Raw genomic sequence first — 8190 nt, forward strand, 5'->3', positions numbered from 1 at the left:
TAAAAATTTTAAAATTAAAAAAAAAAAAACAGATTTTGTGAATGTTGTTTCTCTATGAGTTTGTACTTTTATACAGTGATTCGAATTTGGGTGTTTTTTTCTTCCATATTTTGGTTTAGCTTTTATAAGAAGAGGAAGAAAACCCCTAAATCTTCGGACTATCGATTTTTGCAAGTACGATTAATTAGCTCCCCACTGATATTTAATGGTAGCATAACCAAACTGGTGGTATGATCAATGACATACAAATTCCAGAGCATAAAGTGGAACTAAAGCATGGTAACAAATGAAATCTGAACTGCTTTTAAGCATGCCTGCAATATGAGCATGCTTTAACTTCACACATAAACTCATCGGAATAAAGTAAATTAGTAAAGAAAATGTGAGTTTAACGTATTCTACATAATTGTTTTATCTTCGTCGATGAAAGGCATCAAACCAGTAAGTGGAAGGTCTTCAACTCAAATGCAGTCCATTAGGCAACAGCGAGAGAAAGTTCCATTCAAATAAGAAATATCGAAAGTCAATTATTTACTTTGGCTGGATGATATCAATTATTCACCTCTATTTACTTGCCCATCATACTAAATTTCTCTATTTGTCTAATATATATAGGAAGAAAAATATGCTAAAAAAAATGGAAAATAAAGAGCTCTCAAATTCAAGCACCATTCGAGTAAGCACTCGGCAATACTGAATCCGGTCATGCGCTTTAAGAAATTTCTTTCCGTTCTCGTTGGGTCCTACAAAATCCAACAAAACGACAAAATCTAGAGTTAGTTTAGTAAAGAACTTTACAGCCCCCAGACTCTATGAAAACGAAAATTCACATTCCCTTGAGAACATAACATAGATATATCTGAATCGGCAAACCTGGTACTCAAACATTACATTAGGAGGTTCACGGATTTAATATGAGCAACCAAGATGCAATGTTATGCACCGGCAATGACATCCTATATTGGAGTTTTCAGAATCACAGTGTCTTGATTCTCGCTACCAATTTAATCTCGGCGAAACTTGAGAATTTTGTAGTCAGCTAACATCCTGGTCCGCACTGATTCAACTTTACCTAGCAACTACAGCCAACTCTAATATCCATGAACAATTAAAAAGCTAGGATTAACAGCAGTAGCCAAGGTAAATGACACCAGCAAAAGATGTGCTTCTAATATAGTTTTAAGATGATAATATAGTTCAAATACTACACAATTGAAATGCTTTGAACCAAACGCTCATAGCCATAGAATTCCATGAACATTCCAATACCTGTAAACCTTTATATGTTTGGCTCGGCTTGAAAAACCACAACCAAGCCCGTTAGCACACCACACTGCTGAATCCCTGGTCATGAGCTTTACATTAATAACTTGTTTTCCTTTCTCTCTAGGTCATACAAACAAAATCCAATAAAACAACAAAATCTCTAGTTGGTTTACTGTAAGAAACCCACATCTTTATGCTTAAACATGTAACACATTAGATATCAGATGTCAATTCTCTTAATTAGCATCAAAAGATCATATTAGTTAATATAAATAACAAATTACAACATTTAACTAAAGTAACCTTGAATGCTGCTTCAAAATCATCTTAGGGATCAACGTCAACCTCACGTTTAAGGTACTTTTAAGGGCATCAACTTTACTGGATGCTCCTAGTTCACATAAGATTAGGTGATGAGTAACCTGATTAGCTTACTAACCTATATTGTCGAGTATGCAATATACCTTGTAAGTTATATGCTACCCACACCTATAAGAAACATTACCAAAAGAGAGTTCCTGCTCGTTTTTAAGAACTGGAAAAACTAAAAACAAATCAGAGAAGATTTAAGAAAAAACAACATGCACAAAAAGTAAAAAGATAGATTTGAGAAGAGAGCCAAATCAAAGAAGAGATTACTAAACCACTGATAACATTTAATTGGATTTTTGATATATTAATTTATCAAATTGAATTTGCATAGGAACTTACCTCTGTAATCAAAGAAAAGATTACAAATTCAAAATTCAAAATCCAATCTAAAAAAATGGAAGAGGATGTATTTTGATTTTACCAAGCAAGTTGGCACACCTGTTTTTAACTGTAAACCCTTCATCACGAAAAAGAGAAAAGGAGCAAACGCTAATCTATGTTTTTGTAATTTCAAATAAAACATAAAAAGAAAACTGATTTTACCACTTGTTTAATCAAAGCAAAGAAAAGAATCAACCAAAAGCTATTATGAAACTGTTAGTTCATACCTGTTTCGAACTATTAAACCCTTTATCTGAAAAATCAAAATATAACTGTAAAAATTCGACTGCATAATCAATGGAGGTTATCGGAGTTTAGGGTTTGGTGTTAAATCAGCGCAAGTATAACTCCTCATCTGTAAAAAATCGAAAATCAACACAGAAAGAAAAGGAGAACAAAAAAAAACGCTAGATGTATATCCATGTTGATCCTGAAATCTTTATATTTCCTCTTGGATTCTCTCTCTCATATCTCTGCACATCCGTGTATTGTTTCCTGCAATTTCAACAACGAAGAGAAAGAAATCAATATCAATCATAACTTGATAATTAGGTTTACAAAGAGTTTACAAAGAAAAAGAAGCAAGGAGAGGAAAGAATGCGGCATAAAAAGAACATACTTATGCAATTAAAGTTTGTATTCCGGTTGGGAGTGCTGGCGGTTGAAACTTTGGTGGTGTGAAAAATCCGGATGATTCTATTGGTTGAAATATATTCCGGTGGGGCCAGAAGCTCTAGGAAGAGAATTTTGTTCGGCTTATAACCACAACACAGGAAAATAAAATCACCTGAAATTATATTATTAATTGTTGCCAGCTAAGGAAAGTTAACGTCGCTGATGGGTTGGGATGTAGTTGGACAACCTGCTAAAGGAGGTAACAATATATGGAGATTGTTTAGAGAAACAGTCGATTGCGAATGATTAGCACTATGTTTGTTTATTTCTGACTCATCTGAGTCGTCTGGATCTGAGTCATCTGGATCTGAGTGAAATCACCTGAATCAACTGGATCTGACTCGATATGTTTGTTTTGAGTCAGATCTGACTCATCTGACTCAAAAAAATGTGAGTCAGTGGTTTGGTCCCGTGAGTCAGGGGTATTTTGTTACCTGACTCAAATGGGTCCGAGTCAGGGGTTATGTCTGAGCCATAGGTCGAGTCAGATCTGACTCAAAATACAAAACAAACGGTCTGACTGCTGACTCGGCCCGAGTCAGAGGTTGACTCAGATCCAGACGCCATGATGCTTTCTGTTGGGATATATGTTTTAAAATAATTCTTTTGTACATTTATATCAACAATTCGAGCTTGGCCTAGTGGTTAAGTATTATGGGCCCGGAAGGTTAAGTCTCAGGATCGAATCCCTCACCCTACTTATTGTATATATATTTACATATATTATATTAGTCCGGGAGCGGGACCTTAGGGGGTCTCTTGAATTTGGAAAGTATTTTTTGTTGTTTTTAAAAGATTTTTTCAAACCGTTTTTACTGCACTTAATTATGTATTAATTGCGTGAATTATGGCATGATTTATTTGCCCGTTTTTTGACTGTTTCGAATGGAATTTTAACTGCAGCAATTAATCCAATTTATTCTCCATTAATTTGCATTGACTGCCTGGTTATAAAAACAGTTTTGAGAACAGAAAGAAAATATAAGTTTTACACGATTGTTTTCTAAGAATCAAGAGACCAAAAATACTGCGCAAGAATAGAGAGAGTAGAGGTGATCGATTTCTCATTGTGTGCATGAGAGATCGAAAGAGAGTTTTTCTCGGCTGTTTTATCCTGGGAGCGTTGTGACGGAGAAAGAACTGCTTGCACAAAATTCAAGGCAGAGTCACGAAAAGTCCTAAAGAAAACGACCTGGTCGTGACTCAGCCGTCACTTTGTTTTGTGTTCTAATCTTTGTTTTGCAGGTGTGAAATCAGCAACTGTTCCAACAATTTTTAGGACGAATCCTGCTGCCATGGAATCTGAAAAGAAAACTGTTGCTGATATCAACAAGCCGTTCAAGTTTGAAGGACTTCATTTCAGAAGATGGAAGCTAAAGTTGTTTTTCTACCTCAAACTGATGAAGTTGCACATGATGGTGACCTCCATCAAACCAGCTAATCCACAAGATGAAGAAGCTGCGAAGAAAACAACTCCAGCCGCAACAAGTGCAACTCCTCAACCAACCGAAGAACCTGTTGTGACCCAAACTGCTGAAGAAAAACAAAAAGCCTATGACAAATGGATTGATAATGATTTTGATTGCAAAAACTATATTTTGAATGCTTTGTCTGACGATCTATATGAATACTACTCCACATTTGATACTGCTAAAGATGTGTGGGATGCCTTACAGAAAAAATACGACACCGAAGAAGCCGGATCAAAGAAATATGATGTAAGCCGCTACCTGAGATATCAAATGGTGGATGAAAAATCAGTCGTTGCTCAGGCTCATGAACTTCAGAAAATAGCTCATGAAATTATGACTAAAGGTATGAAAACTGATGAACAATTTCAAGTATCTGTACTGATTGATAAATTACCCCCATCTTGGAAAGATTTTCGTAATGCTTTGCGTTATAAAAATAAGGAATTTTCTCTTGAAAGTTTGATTGTTAAGCTCAGGGTTGAAGAGGAAGCACGGAAACAAGACATAAAGGAAGAGATTCTTATCGTTTCCAACAATAAGAATCAGACTCAACCGAGTTTGAAACCTAAGAAAAAACCGATGAAACCTGACCAGAACCAAAGGAAAGGAAAACCTAATCAAAACAAGAACCCACACCCATCAAGGAAATTTCAGAATTATGATTCTGAGTTCCTTTGTTATGCCTGCGGTAAACCAAACCACATGGCTAGGGATTGCAGGAATAACAATGGAAAGAATAAAGCTCAAGCTAATGCTGCTGAAAGCGTTATAATTTCCATGGTTTCTGATCCAGAGATTCACATGGTTGGTGGAACCGATGGGTGGTGGATAGACAGTGGTGCTTCGCGCCATTATTGTTTTGATAGGTCCCTATTTAAGAGCTATGCAGAAATCAAGGATAAGAAAGTGTTGTTGGGAGACTCCCATACCACTATTGTGAAAGGTTCTGGCACGGTAGAACTGAAGTTTACTTCTGAGAAGACAATTATGCTGAAAGATGTCCTCCACACTCCAGAAATGAGAAAGAATCTTGTTTCCGGCTATCTTCTCAACAAGGCTGGGTTTTATCAAGCTATTGGATCTGATGTTTACACAATTACTAAAAATAGAGTGTTTGTAGGAAAAGGTTATGCTGCTGATGGAATGTTTAAGCTTAATGTTGAAATGAATAAAATTGCATCTTCTTCTTATATGGTGTGTACTTTTAATGTTTGGCATGCTAGACTTTGTCATGTGAACAGTAGATCAGTAGATACCATGAGCAAGCAAGGTCTTATTCTAAAATATCCATGCATGATTTTGAAAAGTGTGAATCTTGTAGTCAAGCAAAAATAACCAAGAGTTCTCATAAATCTGTTGTTAGAGAATCCGAGCCTTTAGAGTTAGTGCATTCTGATTTGTGTGAATATGAAGGCATACTAACTAGAAATGGAAAAAGATATGTCATGACTTTTATTGATGATTATTCTAATTATACCTATGTTTACTTTCTAAGTCATAAGAATGAAGCTGTTGAAAAATGGGGTAATTTGCGTTACCTCCCCTGGCGAAGATTATAATTTGAGTTACCTCCCCTACAAAACAAATATTAGTAAAACCTCCTCTCGTCACTTTTTCCATCCAAACCCGGTTAGCTGAGTCAGCTGCTTCGTAAAACTGGACAATTTCTTACATGTGGATTTTATACTTTCCCATAATACCCTCCTGTATAAAGTAGACACGTGTTAGAGAAAGTACCTTTTCATCCAACGGCTCTGCATCAGGTCAGACCATGGATGGTTTCGGTTTGGCACCGTTTGGGTAGACGATTAGAATTGAACACGTACCCCTTCGTCTGTACAACTACCCCTCTATAGAGCGGGAACAGACATTAGAGAGAGAGAAAAAAGTTTATCAGTTGCAGAGAGAAAAAAAAACCCAATTTTTTTGTGTGAGAGGAGAGTTTAGGGTTCCATCGAAGAGAAGAAGAAATTGATCGAAGAGAAGAACTGGCTTCCTATTTCTTTATGTTTCATATGTTTTCTAGGGTTTAATTGTGATGAAACATAACCGGAGACGAAAATTGTGAGTTTTTTTTTCTAGGGTTTATGTTCTTCCATTCCGTTTTCGTTTAATGATTCGATACTTGATTATGGGTTTGATGTTATGCATGTTGTTCTTGGGTCTTTATCATTATCCTCTGATTTAGGATGGATGTTATATGCTTAATCGGTTGTAGAAATTACATGTGTGTGAGTTGGTGATAGTTGAGAAAAGGGTCTCTGATGTGATATAGTGTAGGAATTGGGTTTTTGAAAATAACCCTAATTTCATTTTTTTAATTTCTGTATTTGATGCTCTGTTTTTTTTGTTCATGTGATTTGGGTTTTTTGTATATTGTACAGTCTATTAAAGTTGTTGATTGTGGTGATTAATTTAGGTTTTTGGTTATGTTGCAGTGAAAGTGTTGTGTATGATACTAAAAATGTCTATTTACACTATGATGGAGAATGGCCTAGGCAACAACCTGTTTGTGGATTCTGTTTCCTTGATTATATGAATGGAAAGGAGGTGTATTGGCCTAAGTATGATGGAGACAGTCTGAACATGCTGGATCTGTTGCAAAATGTTTATGAGTATATTGATGGGATAGATGGCCACCATTGTGATTTTCAGTACTTGGAGAGTGGCTTTCTTTGTGATGTTGTGCATGATAAAGGTTTGCTAAAGGTGACCGTTGAAGGTGACCGCACAAATTCTCAGAAAATCCGACCATAAGTTTGCAATGATTCTTGGCCTAACACGTGTCTAGGTGTCTACTTTATACAGGAGGGTATTATGGGAAAGTATAAAATCCACGTGTAAGAAATTGTCCAGCTGTACGAAGCAGCTGACTCAGCTACCGGGTTTGGATGGAAAAAGTGACGAGAGGAGGTTTTACTAATATTTGTTCTGTAGGGGAGGTAACTCAAATTATGATCTTCGCCAGGGGAGGTAACGCAAATTACCCCTTGAAAAATTTAAGGTTTTTATTGTTGAAGTTGAAAATCAATTTGGTAGGAAAATTAAGATATTTCGTAGTGATAGAGGAACTGAATATGATTCTAAACCATTCACTGAAATATATGAATCTTCTGGAATTATACATGAAAAAACTGCTCCTTATAACCCTGAAATGAATGAAAAAGCTGAAAGAAAGAATCGTACTTTTACTACTCTTGTGAATGCATGTTTACTGAGTTCTGGTGCTGCCCCTCATTGGTGGGGAGAAATTTTGTTGATTGTTTGTTATGTTTTGAATCGTGTTACAAATACAAAAACTAAAATGTCACCGTATGAACTTTGGAAAAACATAAAACCAAATGTATCTTATTTTAAAGTATGGGGTTGTTTGGCTTATGTTCGTATTCCTGATCCTAAAAGATCAAAGCTAGCTAGTAAAGCTTATGAATGTGTTTTTGTTGGGTATGCTCAAAACAGTAAAGCTTATGGATTTTTTGATCTGAATAATAAAATTATTATTGAATCTATTGATGCTGATTTCTTTGAAGATAGATTTCCTTTTAAATCTAGAAATAGTGGGGGTTCTCTACCTAGTACAAGTTCTGAACTTAGAATAGAAGAACCTAGAACTGCAGAAACTAGAGACGCTGAAATTGAACCTAGGCGTAGCAAAAAGGCTAGGATTGCGACAGACTACGGTTTTGACTTTGAAGTCTATACCCTAGAGGAAGACCCTTCTAGTCTTCAAGAGGCACTTAACTCTCCTGAATCCGGTTTTTGGCAAGAAGCCATAATGAAATGGACTCCCATAATCTAAATGGAACTTGGCACCTAGCAGATTTACCCCCTGGTTGCAAAGCAATAGGTTGTAAATGGGTACTTAAAAGGAAGTTGAATCCTGATGGTTCAGTAGACAAACACAAAGCTAGGTTGGTAGCTAAAGGATTTAAACAAAGAGAAGATGTAGATTTCTTTGATACTTATTCTCCTGTTACAAGATTGACTTTTATTCGTGTTTTGATTGCTGTTGTTGCTGTGCATA

General features: G+C 36.0%; 1 long non-coding RNA gene across 1 annotated transcript; it reads right to left on the reverse strand.

Moving 5' to 3' along the window:
• Positions 1-514: 514 nt before the first annotated feature.
• Positions 515-2599, reverse strand: LOC113286484. The gene is made up of 2 exons (XR_003329321.1): positions 874-2599; positions 515-743 (listed from the first exon to the last, which is right to left on the reverse strand). It is a non-coding gene; the product is annotated as an uncharacterized LOC113286484 (long non-coding RNA).
• Positions 2600-8190: the final 5591 nt, after the last annotated feature.

Source organism: Papaver somniferum, chromosome 6 (genome assembly GCF_003573695.1).
Source record: "Papaver somniferum cultivar HN1 chromosome 6, ASM357369v1, whole genome shotgun sequence".
Classification (NCBI taxonomy): domain Eukaryota; kingdom Viridiplantae; phylum Streptophyta; class Magnoliopsida; order Ranunculales; family Papaveraceae; genus Papaver; species Papaver somniferum.